Source organism: Pinus tabuliformis, chromosome 3_2 (assembly GCF_031772625.1).
Source record: "Pinus tabuliformis cultivar Carrire ecotype Pingquan chromosome 3_2, CPIR1, whole genome shotgun sequence".
NCBI classification, from domain to species: Eukaryota; Viridiplantae; Streptophyta; class Pinopsida; order Pinales; family Pinaceae; genus Pinus; species Pinus tabuliformis.
In genome coordinates, this window is record NC_142302.1 from 1189648915 (window position 1) to 1189667583 (window position 18669).

Below are 18669 nucleotides of genomic sequence, written 5' to 3' on the forward strand. Positions count from 1 at the left end.
TCAGTGGGGAGGCAAATAGCAGAAAGCCTTCGACACCTTGAAAGAAAAAAATAGTATAGCACCTGTACTAGCATTGCCAGATCTACAAAGACCATTTGAGATCAAACTGATGCCAGTGACTATGCCATGGGAGCAGTGTTGACACAACACAGTAAACCCATATGTTATCATTCTAAGACTTTTAATCCTGCAGTAGTTAACTATCCTACCTATGATAAAGAATTGTATGCATTAGTTCAGAGTGTGAAAAAGTGGAAACATTACCTAATGGGCAAAGAAATAGTAATACATACTGATCATCAGCCACTTCAATATCTACACTCCCAAACTAAGTTGCAACAATCAAGACATTATAGATGGATGGGTATTATACAAAAGTTTCATTTAGTCATCAGATATAAAAAGGGCATACATAACAAGGTTGCATATATGTTATCTAGACCCATTATAAATGCATCTACCATACTTAATCATAATTCTATGTTGCATGAAAGCTACATAGAACAGTATGCTTAGTACATGGACTTTAAAGATGTATATGAAAATTTCAGTCAAGGCAAAAGAGTAGAAGAATTGGACTATCATGTGAACGACCGAATCTTATATCATTGTAGGAAACTCTGCATTCCACAAACTGAGAAAGCAAAGATAATTAGGGAAGCACACACTTCTCTGATATCAGGTAACTTTGGGGTACGTAAAATAGTTGCATAGCTGCAAAGGTTTTGCTATTGGCCAAGAATGAGTGAGACAGTTTCTAGATATGTAAAGGGGTGTGCTATGTGTGCTAAAAGAAAGCCCAGCAACAGAAAACTAGGCTTATAAACTCCCTTGCTAGTTCCTTCTCACCCTTGGGAAAGCATTTCCATGGATTGCATGGGAGGATTGCCTAAATCTAGGAAAGGTCATGATTATCTATATGTTGTTGTGGATAGGTTTAGCAAAATGTGTATTTTGATACCCTGTAGTAAACAGATTACAGCTGAAGAAACTGCAAAATTATTCCTTGAACATGTATGGGTTCATTTTGGATTACCCACTTCTATTATATCTGATCGGGACACCTAATTTGTGGGAAATTTTTGGTCCAGTCTGTGGGAACTAATGGACACCAAATTAAAGAAAAGCATACCTTTTCATCCACAAACAGATGGCCAAACAGAAGTAGTTAACAGGACAGTGATCTAGTTATTGAGAGGATATTGCAGCAAACACCCTAAGATTTGGGATGAACACTTGTGTTATGTGCAACATGCTTACAATAGAGCCAAACACTCTTCTACCCAGAGATCTCCTTTTGAGACCTGCTTTGGTTTCGTAACAAGGTCTCCATTGGATTTTGTCTTTGGTAAAGGTACCATGGTTGATGGACACAGTGATGTGGATAGGGAAACTAGGTTCATTGAAAATATCCAGGAGATCCACAAGGCAGTACAGGAATAGTTGGAAAAGAGTCGGGCCAAGTACAAGGCTAGGCATGGTAAGCATCGGATGGAGCATAGTTTTCAAGTTGGAGACCAAGTCTGGCTGTATATCAGCAAGGATAGGATGCAAGGTGAAGGTAAAAAGCTAAAACCTATCAGGTATGGACCCTTCAGGATACTAGAGAAGATTCGTGAAAATGCTTTTCGCCTTGATCTGCTAGCTTACATGCACATCTACTCAGTCGTGAACATAAATTGCTTGAGGTTGTTTGAACCTTCAATGATTGAGGACCTTGAAGAGCAGAGTCAATTGCCTTCTGTTCATGACCTGCTACCTGAATATCTTAATGAGTTGCAAGAAGATACAGTGCTGGATAGTAAGGTAAGGACGAAATGTAGTAGGCAAGTGGAATACCTCAAAATTCGGCTTAAAGGTTCGAAGCCGAGCAGTGTGAAGTGGATTGAGATTGGACAAGTGAGACAGCATTTTCCTCACTTAGTCAATGCTTGAAAAAGAAAAACAAACTTTTGGTGGTCCAAAAGCTTTTTAGTAGGGAGGTCGTGATCCGAATCGGATGCATAAACAACTGTCATAGAACCATGACTATATCAGGACGAAACAAATCCTTGAAGAATCCAAAACAGCAATCAAAAACACCCTAAACTAGTGGCCATGGCAGCTGGCGCGGAACGACGAGGACCTCGGTCAAAGCGCGCTGACCAAGGCCCATGGAGACTACACAGGAGGTCGATGTAGCCCTTGGGAGCCCCGAAATGGGAAAAGGAGCTGATTTTCGAGGGCTTGGCAAACAGGGCTGAAATGGTAGAGCCTTAAGCACACGGTCACTTTGGGAGCCAGACGACTGTGGGTAGAGAAACGAAAAGTGCCATCGTACGAAGGTGGGACCCACGACCTAGAAACCGGCGGTTTGATCAGGGCACCCTTGAACGGTAAGAGGTTTTGGAGAAAGCGAAGTGATCACACTCAGCGGTCGACATGTGGAAGTAGAGGTGAGAGAAAAACCACCGTGATCATGCGTTATCGGTCGAGCAAGTCAACCACGCTCGACGTGCGTATGACGTTGGATCTAGAGGAGCCCAGATAGGATGGCTGAGATTGTGCTCGATAGACAAAAGTGGAATTGACATGGAATTAAGCTGCGATTTAAGGGGATTTGGAATCTATTGACTGCCACGGTGGAGAAAGAACATATCCACAACATAATGGAAGAAATGAATTGACGAGCGGGCTGGCACTGTTCCAATGAGGACACGTGGCTACTTCCTAAGCATTCATGCTGATGCTAAACAGGGAACTCCAAGCACACAGGTGGAAGGAGAATCGACACAGGCAGGAGAGGAACCGAATGGGCATGGAGGTCAAATGGCTAAAGCCATGAATAGAGACAGTTGAATGGAGATCAAGAGATTCAAAGCGAAGAGTCATAGCGACCAAGAGAGACAGTGAACAGTGAACCCTGAGAGGAGGACTGAGCACAGAGAGCAGTAAAGCCAAGCAGAGGAGATAGAGGGCTGAGTTGACCACAAGAAGCATCGAGCACTAGAGATCTTGAAGAATCAAGCCTTCCCATAGAGGAATCTATCCGGATTGAGCATCACAGTTGGCTCTTTCCACTGTAGACCGAGGGTCACAAAGCTGGTAGGAAGAACAAGAGCCTGTGTATGTCAAGTGGTTTGGGGAATCCAAGAACCACCCTGCTAAGAAAAATCTGCTTCAGGAGAACTCATATTGAGTCCCTACATTGTAATTTCTCTATTGAAAGACACAATAAAACAAGGCCACCACTGAAGCTGGACCGGAGACATAGCCCTAGAGAATAGGGTGAACTCCTTATTAAAAATTGTTTGTGCCTTTGTGTTGCTTACTATATTTCTCTACTGTCTTTCCATTTGTTTCCTGTGTGTTGGCAATCTGATCGATCCGTTGTTTCAATAACACAGAACACACACACCAACACATGGGTTTGTAATACCTTTTGTTTAATAAATCTTCAACTGAGGTCACTCATAGGGTGATTTTTATATCACTGTACTGTCGTGTATATATTGGGAGACCACAATAGGCTTAAATCCTTTATCCATATGAAACTAAGTCTGTTGCCTTATCGATCGCAATGCACTGAACACAGCATTTGGGAAGATTGACTGTCGTATGTAAAGTCCTTTTTAATTTCTCTTTAATTTATCACCAAGGTGTATATTGCAATTTTACGATTGGTTTGGTAAACCTTTTTGTCTAGATTCTTCAGAGTAGTCACTTTCGTTCCTTTTCAACTCTCTAAAAGAAAAGGTCCATCTGAGCACTTGTCCTTTCAAGCTCATTAAAAATAAAAGGCGACTAGAGTCATCTTTAGCATTTTCTCGACTCTTTAAAACTGAAAAAGCAAAGTTGTGTCCAAAGTGTGGTTAAAATAAATTGACCACGAAATAAAGTCACTTTCCCTTAGTTGATTTTTAAGTTGATCAAGTAATCCACAATCGTGGAAGAAAGTCAATCAAAACCCCATCATTCACGGAGATTAGCGAGTCAACCGTCTTTGCCTCTAGAAGTGAAACCAATTCAAAAAAAGTAGTCTTGTTTAACTGAGTCTAGTTCATCTAGGTTAATTGGAACATTCGTTTCAACATCTTCAGAGACTCCAGTTACTCGAATTATTTCTGGTACATCCACCTTTAAAGAGGAAGTTTCGCAGTTACCAGAGGACATTAGAACTGATCCTAGTGTAATAGTAAATACTTCTGAACCTGAAACAACTCCATCTAGAGTTGGTCCGGAACCCATTCCACTTCAAACCAAGGTTACATCTGAACCAGGAATTGTTCAAGAACCTCCCTTTGAGACTATAGTTCATTTACCAGAACATCTGGACTTTGAATTTCAGTATCCATAAGTTTTTACCCCTCCAACATCTGTCACTACAGAAATTACACCTTCTTCAGCTCCAGAAATCTTTTACAGACCTGAAGGTCAACCTCTTCCACCTAGCTTGATTTCTATAGAGGAGATAGTAGAGGATCCCCCATCTTACACCCCGTTTCATTTTGGAACTGGGATTAACCTTTATCTTGCTACTCCTGAGTTTGCTTCCTTTAATCCTACTTCATCGTGAGTTCCTGTCGAATCGTTAGGATAGCTTTTGGATAATTTAACCATGTCCGAACAGTCAACTTCTAGGAATGTATCATTTGATGCAGCTGCAGCAGAATCGTCTGTTGCCACACCTTCGATGCTTTCTGGTACACCTGAGTCATAGCTATATGGTGCATCATCCATTCCAGTTGGTTACCAATCACTATCTGGAACCCACTCAAGGGTTGCTTCAGCACCATGGTCAACTCTCATTTACTTGTCCAGATTTCAATCTGGTTTTTCTCACATGGAAACTCAGCGATTTGATCCTACATATCAGTATCAATTTGGGAAAACCAGTTATCAAAGACTGATGTATCCGTTAAACACTGGACTACCACAATATGGAGAACAATATGCTTACTCACCGTTTCCTCCTTTTTCCGGGGGACAACCATACGAAAGTTTCCCACAGTATTTAGGTCAAACTAGAATTAGAGCTAGTGGTTGGCAACCAATACTACCAGAACAACCAAGAGTTGTATATCCAACACAACCAATTCAAACTGTGTCCAATATTCCCACTACACCTGTTGTTACGACTGTGCCATAGTCACAAGCACAATCTGTTGTATCTCAACCAGTGCAAACTGTTCCTTCTTCCTCGCAACCTCAGGTTTTAGGGCAAAAGGGTCAAGTTTCTCAAGTTCTTGTATAACAACAGCTTGTTTCAGGGGCTCAACAACAACCTCAAGTTAGTGTTCCTTTATCTGGAATGACTCATGCACACACAGGTACAATTAATCCACAACTTGGTCAGTCCTTCAATATTGGGAAGCAGCAATTGGTTCAACATCCATGGCTTTCGCAATATCAACAACATCAATTCTAGCAAACCCAACCCCAATTTGGGCTTGGTTCACAAGCTCAAACTGGATTTTTTCAATATCAAGCCTACCAAGGATCTGGCTTTGCAGGTTACAGACAACCACATTTCCAAACTGGTTATCAACAACCACCCTATACTGGTTATGTCCGACAACCTTATCAAGGTTACTAGATGCAAATGCGCTATGCTGGTATGCAAAGACCTATTTCTTAGGCGATTCCATCTTATCCTGGGTATGCTCCACCCAATCTTAATCAATAGTTGCATTTGTAGCAACTCTAGAACTACCAAATTTGAACCGACTCACTAATGATCCAATTGCATGCACCCCTTGGTGGCCGATGATTCCACATAAATTTCCATCTAACATTCCAAAGTTTAATGGAAATCTAGGAGAAGACCCATCGAATCATGTAATCACTTTTCATTTATGGTGTTCATCCAACACCCTGAATGATGATTCAATTAGACTTCGTATTTTCCAGAGAACACTTACTGGTCCAGCTGCAAAATGGTATATTGAATCAGCTAGAGCTTCTTTTGATAACTTCACCATTCTATCCACTACCTTTCTAACCAACTTTCAGTTACCTATCAAGTACGAAACTGGAATAGAACTTCTTACCAACTTTAAACAGACTACCTCCACTCACATATCTGATCATATTTGTGAGTGGCAACATTGTTGTCGAATGGTAAAGACGTATGTTCCTGATCAACTTTTAGCTGAGTGGTTTATAAAGTCATTATTGCCATCTATCACTGAGGATGTGGCGAAAGGACGAGTTTTCACAGAAGAGCAAGTCATTGCTCGTGCCCAATATTTGGATCTAAGTTATACACAATCAGGCATGCTCTATGAGAAGATTCCTGATGCACCTAGACCAGCTTTTACCATTCCACCTCCTCCAAAATCGAGTAGGGACTCTCATGCCAGCGACGGCGTGATCGGTTCCTCAAGCACACAAACAGCGAGAGGACCATCTGGTCAAGCTCTTGTTGTTTCCAGTCAAAATGCAAATTCACATGAAAACACTCTTGCCTCTGATATTAATGCATGTCATCTGATAAAGGCAAAAATCCAAAGCAACCAGGAGGCAAGAAGAAAGGGAAGAATAATAACAAGAAACAGGAGAATTCAACCCCTGAAAAATCATCTGAAACCCCTACTGTGGCTAGGAAACCTCGTTATCCATGTTTGATATGCAATGACGAGCATTTCACAAGAGATTTTCCACATCAATCTGAGGTCTCTAAACTTTTAAAAACTTCAAATACCTCAGCGATGCTGACAGATCCGTTTCCAAACCCAGAAACACATTTGGTTGCCACTGATAATGCTTCCACATCCCAAGTGCTTATGATATCCATCACAAATAAGAAAAATGATGTTTTGGTATCGACAAGGAATAAAGATTACGGGAATCCATCATCGTCAAACAACCAGGCTACTAATAAATTAACCCACATATTATTCCTGAATTAACAATTAACCCACCGAAGGGAGTGTTAGTGTCAGTCTTTCCAGCATTCCTCTAGTAATCAAATAAGCTCTTACAAAGTGGTCTCAGAGTGTCAAGGTCAAATTTTGTCATTTCAGTGAGTCTTCAAATAAAATTTGGTCACTAGGCATTAGGTCTAGGGTTTGATTTCACTCCCTTCAAAGTTGCCCAAATGTTAGTCCATGTCACTATTCATCTGAGTCTATCATCATTCAGAGGGTTGTTATCATCATGTCAGGTTCCATTGTGTCATTTTACACCTTGTTCATGCTTTAGGTGTGCCTAGGCAAGGTTCATTTCCCTCTCCCAGGGTTTTGAAGCTAATTTCTCTTGGATGGTCAAATCATTAGCAAAACTTGTATCTGGATGTTCGTACACCTTCCCCTGTCCTTAAAGTCCCTTATTAAACACTTCCCATCACTGAGATCCCCCAAATTCCTCATTTTCGCACAAACCCTAGTTTCTTGCTACAACCTGGCAATTTTCTAGGTTGGGCCTGTGTTTTGCCCTTTTGGACCCCTTCCCCTCACTCAATCTTTGAGATTCCACTTTCCGCTGCTTTCTAACATCCCTCCCTACTTCCCAAAATTTCCTCAAGAATTTAGAAGCTCCCTATCCCCTTCATTTCACTTCATTTCGACAAATCTTTTGTTCCACACAGCGGGGTAGGTTTTACTCAAATGATATTTCTGAGAATCAAAGATGAATTTTGGAAAATTGAGAGAGTGTTTTGTCCACAATAGGCCAAGGAAGAAAAAATTCCTTCACCTTTTACACAGGTTTCATGGTTTTAGAGAAATGTCAAAAATACGATTGCCTTGGGAGAATTGATGCACCTTTGTAGTGACCTTGGAAAAATCAAGTTTCCTCCTAGCTTGGTTGGCCAAATAACTTTCTTGATGAGTCAAAGGATAACTAGACAAAAATATCTTTCCAATGAGCTATCATGAGCTCAATGTGTAGTTGACGAAGGCATTCAAAAGTTGACTGCAACAGCACTCTGCCTTGAGGCAGCCTCATTTGGCACATTTTGAGCAGTCTTGGGAGATTTGAGTTTTGACAAGGCAAATGAACTCCAAATTAAAAAATTCCAATTCTTTTGGAAATTAAACTCAAATACCTTTCCAACGAGCTATCCTGTGCCCGATTTTGACACCAGGAAGGCTTCCAAACGTGTCCTACAAAAAGGTGCTACGCACAGAGCAGGGGGGCTATGCACAAGAAGTGCGCTACGCACTGGGCTTCACCGGTCTGTGTAAAATTGCATGCGCGCTATGCACATACTGCGTGCTACGCATTGGGTAAGTGCGCGACGCATACAAACTCAAAGCCAAAAAAAATTTCTCCTTCGTCCAGATTCATGCCAAATTGCCTCCAACTGCTTGCAAGTAGGTTCTTTACTTTTCCCAGTGAATTTTGGACATGATTATGGTGTTTTGATGTGGAGAAACAATTGTTTAATGTAAAGGGATGTAAAAACCTATGTGTATTTCCAAATTCACTTCTTAGGGTTTGAAACAAATATTAAGGACTGTTTTTTCATGCAAACTCATTTGACAAAACTATTCTCATTGTGGCTTTCCTATGATACTTTGATACACATGTGACACATTTCGGAGTAAAGCATACGCTAAACTTTTGCCCTCACTATACCTATATCAGCATACATTTTGCAAACAGTCTGATTTCAGCACAATGTTAGAGATGGATTCAGTTTATGAACAGGAGTATGATAGTGATTCCACAGCAGAGATTAATGTGCCACGAAGGTCTCACAGAAGTGGCAAAAGTGGTAAGCATCTCAGGGAGGAACCTACTTCTTTGGCTCAATTGCATGCTTGCCCGCTTGCAATGGATTGTTTTCGCTATCAGTCATGTTACCACTATTGTGAGCTGATTTCACAAACTCAGCATCATCATGAGCTAGCTCGTCTATTTGTTCTACACTTACATGATGGCCGTGTAAATCTTGCTGGAGTAGATTTCATTCTGTCACCAGAGACCATTGCTCAGGCCACCGGAATACCAAATGTAGGAGAGGAATGGAACAAAAGACAACAACTAGAAAAATTCTACTATGAGCCATACATCAAACCTGGGCTTATAAGGCAACTAAGCAGGGTATTTCCATTCAGATTCCTAAAGGATGAGTTTGCACCCTTGATGAAGCTTATCATTCGATATTTCAGTTGTGAGGGCAGATTCTCGCGCCTCTATACGTACCATATTCGTTTGTTGATGCATTTCACGAGGGTACGTATGATGAGCATTCCATACTTCATGTATCGCAATATAGAGAGGATGACATATCTTGTACAGAGGAAGACCCCAGCACAGCAGCATAGCAGTATATATCATTACGCGCTGATCAAAATCATTGTGGTACAACAGCTCACACAGCAGGGCATTACTTGGGAGGATTTCATCTCCCGTGACTTCTTCACAATGCTACAGCTACCTCCCGAGGTAGTTCGTGATGAGGGAGAGCCTTCACATCAGCTTGACATTCCTGAGATCGAGCATATCAATGCTCCAGTGTATGTGACATACAACCGAGGCCACGGGGCCTTATATGCAGCTGCACGATGAGTACTATCTCCACATGGCATGGAAGAGGTCTCACCTTCTTATTCAGCATAGGTACAGGTTCAGGACAGAGGCAAGAGGCCGATGCATGAGGAGAGCCCTTTAGGAGGCCATGATATTGATGTTACACTCAGTGATGTGGATGGGAGCTATCCTGGCTTGAAACTGAAAGAGGTCATCCAAAAGTAGAAAGCTAAGATTGACAGCTTGAATGAGAAGTTGTTGAAGGCAGAATGTCTGATCAAATATTTGGAGCAGCACAATAAGCAGCTAGAGGACCAGCACACACTTATAGAGCTGCAACAAATCTGTGAAGACCGAAAGTTGGCCCGGAAAAGACCTGGCGATTTGACACCTTTTGAGCGGAAATTTTGGCTTGAGAAAATCAATTGACATCTGGAGGAGTTTTTGGCGAAGGCCAATAGAGACAAAGACATGCTCCATCATATGAAACATCACTATTGGGCTCGCATGCACGTCGGCAAAGAAAAAATAAAGATTTTGAAAAGGAGGTTGAGCAGAGCATTAAAATGGTGAAAGTGGCCTAATCCACTTCAGATTTTGGCTGAGGCTTTGGTGGCTGGGCATGATACATGATGGAGGGTCTTCACTCCGAATTTGAGCAAATTCGGAGAAATTTTTGTCACTTTGGAAATTATTGGCTTGCAAAACAGATTTTTCAGCCCAACGCGTAGCGCGTCGACGCGCGCGCTTATGATTGGGACACTTGCTGAAGGAAAACTTTATATTTTTGGATTTGTCATGGTAGGCTATGCATGCTCTAGTATGGCCAAGGCATTTCATCAAGTTCTGGATGATAAAAAGGGTCGAAAACACCATCAAAATCACCTTTCTGCCACCTTTTGCACCAGTAGGAAGTACTTGTAGGAGAATGAAATTTTGAAGGGGAAAATGAGCTCCAAATTGGGAAATTCCACTTGGGTTGGATAGCAGACATCTAGGGCTTTCCAACAAGCTAACATGAGCTTGATTTTGATGTCAAGAAGTGCCCCAAAAGCAGGCGGAAAGGTGCACGGTGCATAGAGCTCAGGCGCGCGGCGCATAGAGATTTTTGGTCAAATTTTCATCTTCCAGCTTAGAAATTCGGCCAGTTTTCACTAGTTTCACCTTCTGATGTAATATTTGACTTATCTTGATGTAATTTGATGTATATGGTGTAACTTTGGCACTTATTTACCTAATCTAGATGATTCATTCACAAAATAGCCAAAATTTAATGTAATGAATCAGTTTCCCTTCTTTTAGAGGCAGGTTGTTTGGATGCCTAGTTTTCAGCTCTATGTTTCGAATTAGTTCAAACTGCTCCTAGAAGGAGGAGCTCGACCCCTAGAGTCCAGGAGATAGTTTGGCATGGTCTATATTATGTATATTTTCAGTGAGTAGCAAGGGTTGGACTTTTGGGAAAGTTTTGGCACACTATTGTACATATCTTCTGCATTTTGGCTAAGGAAAGATCAGAGGTTTTGCAGCACCTGTTGGGATTCTTGTGGTTTTCAGTTTTGATGGTGTGTTCTGTCAATTATTTGTAAGTTCTTTAATGTTTTAATGTATTCCATTCCCTTCTTTTGCTTCTGAAACTAAATGAATGAGTAAGTGAGGTAGAATCCATTGATTTCAGTGCTCTGCCTTTAAATTTGTTTAGTTTTATATGTTTTCACCAGTCTGGAGAGGATCCCTGTTTCCCCTTGCCCTTTTTAGCTCCTTTTCATTCTGATCCATCCATACATATGATCAAAAAGCATCAAAGCTACTACTTACCTTGCCCCAAATCGAATTCTGCAAAGATCTGGTCTCATCCCCGAGCCCAAATTTGTTTTTTCCCTTTTCTCCAAAAAAACCCCAAAAAATTTTAAATAAAACCTACCTATCCATTTACTAGCCTAAAATCAATATCCATTATAAGTCATCTCAGCTCCTTTGAAGAACTTTTGCCAAGATAGACCCGGAGAGAGCCCTCTCCTATCCTCGTAGGGCTAGCTACGAGGCTGAGCTTGGTTTGATGTGGCCTTGAGTCTCGCCTTCCCTCAGCCTAAGGCAGATTCCAGCGCTAACATAGTGGCGACCATACTGGGGAAGAAAATGGTTTGTTTGTTGATGTCATTAGTTTTCTAAGCTACAGATAGAGCCTGGAGTTATGCCAGGTAGCAATTAGAAATTCTTTTGGTTTGCATTAGCGGAAGTAGATAAACGCTGCTTCAGTCAATCTCCGGTCTAGCTTGTAAACGTGACATTTAACTTGTTAATTACCCCAGTACGTGTATCAAGTTCAGATCTGATTGTTGATGGTGGACAACGATCAGACACTGGCAAGGCTAAAATCATTCACCTGGCGACTCTAAATCATTTTCAAGATCAGATCCAAAGACTCCACTGGAGGATGATCCTGACCAGCAGAAACATGAAAGAACAATATGGACAGATCAGGTATTCAAGTTGGAATTTCATCCAAGACATTTTGTTCTTTGTTCTAAATTATTTCTTCTCTTTTCCTGAGAATGTCAAGAAGGCTTTGCTAAGTATATTGTATTTGAGAAGAGATCCTCGGCTTACAGTTGATTCTTTCCCTTTGAAGATTGTGAATACCAAAGATTTGCATGCCTTTGAGCTTGATCAGGATCCTTTTTCTGAATTTTGTGATGACCATCTTCAAATTGATGAGCCCCAAGAGACCAAGACTGATTCTATACCTTTTGTACATACCCCTATACCTTGTAAAATTCCAGATCGGTATAAACCTCTTGTTTTACCTTCTGTTCTCCATGCTTTTCCCAAAAACTATGATCTATACTTGCCAAGGTTCGATGGTGAAAGTAAGAATTTCAAGGCTGAGCAACATGTGCAGAATTTTGAGTCTTTTCTAGACCTTTTTGAAGTTGATAGCGAAGATGTTAGTATAAGGCTTTTTGCTCTTTCTTTGCAAGGCAAAGTCAAGAGTTGGTTCAAAACCCTGCCTGATGCGAGCATCTCAGATTTTCGGCAGTTCGTCAAAGTCTTTCTCGACAGGTGGATGATCGAGCATAACCTTTTCTTGATTGTAGAAGAGTATAACCAGTTGAAAAGACTACCAGGGGAGACAGTACAACAGTTTTCGGCTAGATTTAATCAAGTTTATTATTCAATGCCAATTGAGATAAGGCCTACTCCTAGATCTGCTCTCTTGCACTATCTGGGTGCCTTTGATCCAGAGATGGAGTTTCAGCTAAGAGAAAGTAACCTTGCAACACCTCACGAGATGCAAAATAGTGCAGTAAATGTAGAGGCTCATCTACTGATCCGAAGGGCAAGGTTGAAAGAAGAAGAGATGAAAAACATAGATCCGGCCGAATCTCTAGAGGTGAAGCTTGACATTTTGGTAAGTGCAGTAGAAGAGATGATGCAAAGGATCACCCCAAGGAATGATTATGATGTTCAAGCCCATGGCTTGTTGATTGAAGAAGAACAAATGGCTGCTCCAAAACATTTTGTTTCTTATCCTAGCTATCATAGATCTGATGATGATTGTCTTATTAATCATCTTGGAGAAGAGAGATCTGTTGATATGACATGTATGCTTGATGATGTCTTTTATACCGATGATTTGCCTCAGTTTGATCAATATGATGATGATTATGTTCTCCAAATAGAAGCTAATCTTGCAATCAAACAAGCAGCTAGTTTGTGGGAGGAAGAAGTTCATTTTCAGCAGCTCGAATACAATGTTCAGCCATCACATATCAGCTATGACAGTGACGAGGAAAGTGCAGAAAATTTTGAAGTAAGTGAAGGATCTTTACCTTTTTGCTTTGATTCATGTCAGTTCATCAGAGCCAATTTCCATGCAATCAGAAATCAGCTGTCAACAAGTCTTGATCTGGACCATCTTGAAGGCAATAAAAACCTTGTTCAAGACTTCTCATATTCAGCTTTGCAGCCCCCGAATGCCATTGATTGTCAAGTTGCAGATGAAGGCATGGAAGCTGACACATATGATCAAATGATACAAGAAGGTTCCCTACCTTTCTGTTTTGAATCATTTCAGCTTTTGAAGGGAAATTTGCATAGTACATCTTCAGTGAAGAATGAGCAGCATGTAGGCAATCATGTAATCACATTGGAACCAATAGAAAATGGTTTGCAGCAGTCTTTTCAAGTTTTTCATGATCCAATAGCTGATGGTTTGGATGAGGTTTGCAGTCAACGTCCTTCTCCATTGACTACATGTGAGCCTGAAACGTGTACTGATATAAACTTGATCCGGCAACCGGTTTCTTTGTCATTTTCAGTAGAGGTCTCGTCACAAGGCTCAGATCAAAGTTTGCATTCATGGTATGAGGAAAAGAGAAGTAATCCATTGGATGAGCTAAGTTCCAGTGTGCTTGAATTTCAAGATCCTTATGCAGTGTTTTTGGAGGCGGATAGAGGATCCATATCATTCAACGGATCTGTTTCCAAGTTGTCATGGGAGTTGCCTTTCAGTAGTTCTCTCTTGTTGTTCATAAGTGAGCACTTGTGAAGAATTCAAACAGCAGATGGGATACTTACTTGGTTGCATTGGTTGTTTCATTTCACTTGATCAGGTGATGAATGAAACTGTTAGAGTAGGTTGTGATGAATAAGCTCCACTTTGAGCATCATTTTCAGTTTGTCGGTTGTGTTTAAGTATCGCGTCAGTTTTTAGTTGAGTCATGAGTCATTTGTGAATCAATTTTCAGTCTTGTTGTTAAGTTAGTTTGTCTCGGTTTTCAGTCATGCATTTTAGCTTGAGCTTTGACTCCATCGCCCAATGGATGAAGGCACTGTCTAGCTCTTCCAGAGATCTGCCGTTCTTGGCACCTCCAAGGAGCTACCATCCCCATTGGAGCCAATGTTAGTTTTAGTCTTTCCAGCCTTCCTCCAGTGATAAAATATGCTCTTACAAAGTGGTCTCAGTGTGTCAAGGTCAAATTTTGTCATTTCATTGAGTCTTCAAGTAAAATTTGGTCACTAGGCATTAGGTCTAGGGTTTGATTTCACTCCCTTCAAAGTTGCCCAAATGTTAGTCTATGTCACTATTCAGCTGAGTCTATCATCATTTAGAGGGTTGTCATCATCATGTCAGGTTCCATTGGGTCATTTTACACCTTGTTCATGCTTCAGTTGTGCCTAGGCAAGGTTCATTTCCCTCTCCCAGGGTTTTGAAGCTAATTTCTCTTGGATGGTCAAATCATAAATAAAAATTGTATCCGGATGTTCGTACACCTTCCCCTATCCTTAAAGTACCTTATCAAACACTTCCCATCACTGAGATCCCCCAAATTCCTCATTTTCGCACAAACCCTAGTTTCTTGCTACAACCTGGCAATTTTCTAGGTTGGCCCTGTGTTTTTCCCTTTTGGACCTCTTCCCCTCACTCAATATCTGAGAATCCACTTTCTGCTACTTCCTAACATCCCTCCCTACTTCCCAAATTTTCCTCAAGAATTTAGAAGCTCCCTATCCCCTTCATTTCGCTTCATTTCAACAAATCTCTTGTTCCACACATCGGGGTAGGTTTTACTCAAATGATGTTTCTGAGCAATAAAAGATGAATTTTGGAAAACTGAGAGAGGTGTTTGTCGACAACAGGCCAAGAAAGAAAAACCTCCTTCACGTTGTACACGGGTGTCATGGTTTTAGAGAAATGTCAAAAATACGATCGCCTTGGGAGAATTGATGCACCTTTGAAGTGACCTTGGGAAAATCAAGTTTTCTCCTAGCCTGGTTGGCCACATAACGTTTTTGATGAGTCAAAGGATAACTAGACAAAAATATATTTCCAATGAGCTATCATGAGTTCAATGTGGAGTTGAGGAAGGCATTCAAAAGTTGACTGCAACAGAACTCTGCCTTGAGGCAGCCTCATTTGGCACATTTTGACCAGTCTTGGGAGATTTGACTTTTGACAAGGCAAATGAACTCCTAATTGAAAATTTCCAATTTTTTTGGAACGTAGACTCAAGTACCTTTCCAACGAGCTATCCTGTGCCCAATTTTGACACAGGGAAGGCTTCCAAAAGTCTCCTACCAAAAGGTGCTATGCACAGAGCAGGCGCGCCATGTACAGAGCAGGCGTGCTATGCACAGAGCAGGCGCGCTACGCACAAGAAGCGCGCTACGCACTGGGCTTCACCGGCCTGTGCAAAATTGCATGCGCACTACGTACATACTGTGTGCTACGCATTGGGTAAGCATGCGACGCATACAAACGCAGAGCCAAAAAAAATTTCTCCTTCATCCAGATTCATACCAAATTGCCTCCAACTACTTGCAAGTAGGTTCTTTACTTTTCCCAGTGAATTTTGGACATGATTATGGTGTTTTGATGTGGAGAAACAATTTTTTAATGTAAAGGGATGTAAAACCCTATGTGTATTTCCAAGTTCACTTCTTAGGGTTTGAAACAAATATTAAGGACTGTTTTTTCATGCAAACTCATTTGACAAAACTATTCTCATTGTGGCTTTCCTATGATACTTTGATACACATGTGACACATTTGGGAGTAAAACATACACTAAACTTTTGCCCTCACTACAACTATATCAGCATACATTTTGCAAACAGTCGGATTTCAGCACAATGTTAGAGATGGATTCAGTTTATGAACAGGAGTATAACAGTGATTCCACAACAGAGATTAATGTGTCACGAAGGTCACACAGAAGTCGCAAAAGTGGTAAGCATCTTAGGGAGGAACCTACTTCTTTGGCTCAATTGCATGCTTGCCCGCTGGCAATGGATTGTTTTCGCTATCAGTCATGTTACCACTATTGTGAGCTGATTTTACAAACTCAGCATCATCATGAGCTAGCTCGTCTATTTGTTCTACACTTACATGATGGGCGTGTAAATCTTGCTGGAGTAGATTTCATTCTATCACCAGAGACCATTGCTCAGGCCACCGGAATACCAAATGTAGGAGAGGAATGGAACAAAAGAGAGTAGCTAGAAAAATTCTACTATGAGCCATACATCAAACCTGGGCTTATAAGGCAGCTAAGCAGGGTATTTCCATTCAGATTCCTAAAGGATGAGTTTGCACCGTTGATGAAGCTTATCATTCCATATTTCAGTTGTGAGGGCAGATTCTCGTGCCTCTATACGTACCATATTCGTTTGTTGATGCATTTCATGAGGGTACATATGATGAGCATTCCATACTTCATGTACCGCAATATAGAGAGGATGACATATCTTGTACAGAGGAAGACCCCAGCACAGCAGCATAGCAGTATATATCATTACGCACTGATCAAAATCATTGTGGTACAACAGCTCACACAGCAGGGCATTACTTGTGAGGATTTCATCTCCAGTGACTTCTTCACAGCGCTACAGCCGCCTCCCGAGGTAGTTCATGATGAGGGAGAGCCTTCACATTAGCTTGACATTCTTGAGACCGAGCATATCAATGCTCCAGTGTATGTGACATACCAGCGAGGCCACAGGGCCTTATTTGCAGCTACATGACGAGTACTATCTCCACATGGCATGGAAGGGGTATCTCCTTCTTCTTCAGCATAGGTACAGGTTCAGGACAGAGGCAAGAGGCCGATGCATGAGGAGAGCCCTTTAGGAGGCCATGATATTTATGTTACACTCAGTGATGTGGATGGGAGCTATCCTGGCCTGAAACTGAAAGAGGTCATCCAAAAGCAGAAGGCTAAGATTGACAGCTTGAACGAGAAGTTGTTGAAGGCAGAATGTCTAATCAAATATTTGGAGCAGCGCAATAAGCACCTAGAGGACCAGCACACACTTATAGAGCTGCGACAAATCCGTGAAGACCGAAAGTTGGCCCGGAAAAGACCTAGCGATTTGACACCTTTTGAGCGGAAATTTTGGCTTGAGAAAATCAATCGACATCTGGAGGAGTTTTTGGTGAAGGCCAATAGAGACAAAGACATGCTCCATCATATGAAACATCACTACTGGGCTCGCATGCACGTCGGCAAAGCAAAAATAAAGATTTTGAAAAGGAGGTTGAGCAGAGCATTAAAACGGCGAAAGAGGCCTAATCCACTTCAGATTTTGGCTGAGGCTTCGGTGGCTGGGCATGATACATGATGGAGGGTCTTTGCTTCGAATTTGAGCAAATTCGGAGAAATTTTTGTCATTTTGGAAATTATTGGCGTGCAAAACAGATTTTTCAGCCCAACGTGTAGCGCGTCGACGTGCGCGCTTATGATTGGGACACTTGCTAGAGGAAAACTTTATATTTTTGGATTTATCATGGTATGTTAAGCATGCTCTAGTATGGCCAAGGCATTTCATCAAGTTCTGGATGATCAAAAGGGTCAAAAACACCATCAAAATCACCTTTCTACCACCTTTTGCACCAGCAGGAAGTACTTGTAGGAGAATGAAATTTTGAAGGGGCAAATGAGCTCCAAATTGGGAAATTCCACTTGGGCTGGATAGCAGACATCCAGGGCTTTCCAACAAGATAACATGAGCTTGATTTTGATGTCGGTAAGTGCCCCAAAATCAGGCTGAAAGGCGCACGATGCATAGAGCTCAGGCGCGCGGCGCATAGAGATTTTTGGTCAAATTTTCATCTTCCAGCTCAGAAATTCAGCTAGTTTTCACTAGTTTCACCTTCTGATGTAATATTTGACTTATCTTTATGTAATTTGATGTATATGATGTAAATTTTGCACTTATTTACCTATTCTAGATGATTCATTCACAAAATAGCAAAAATTTAATGTAATGAATCAATTTCCCTTCTTTTAGAGGTAGCTTGTTTGGATGCCTAGCTTTCAGCTCTATGTTTGGAATTAGTTCAAACTACTCCTAGAAGGAGGAGCTCAACCCCTAGAGCCTAGGAGATAGGTTGGCATGGTATATATTATGTAGATTTTCAGTCAGTAGCAAGGGTTGGACTTTTGGGAAAGTTTTGGCACACTATTGTACATATCTTCTGCATTTTGGCTAAGGAAAGATCAAAGGTTTTGCAGCACCTGTTGGGATTCTTGTGGTTTTCAATTTTGATGGTGTGTTCTCTCAGTTATTTTTAAGTTATTTAATGTTTTAATGTATGCCATTCCCTTCTTTTGCTTCTGAAACTAAATGAATGAGTAAGTGAGGTAGAATCCATTGATTTCAGTGCTCTGCCTTTAAATTTGTTTAGTTTTATATGTTTTCACCAGTCTGGAGA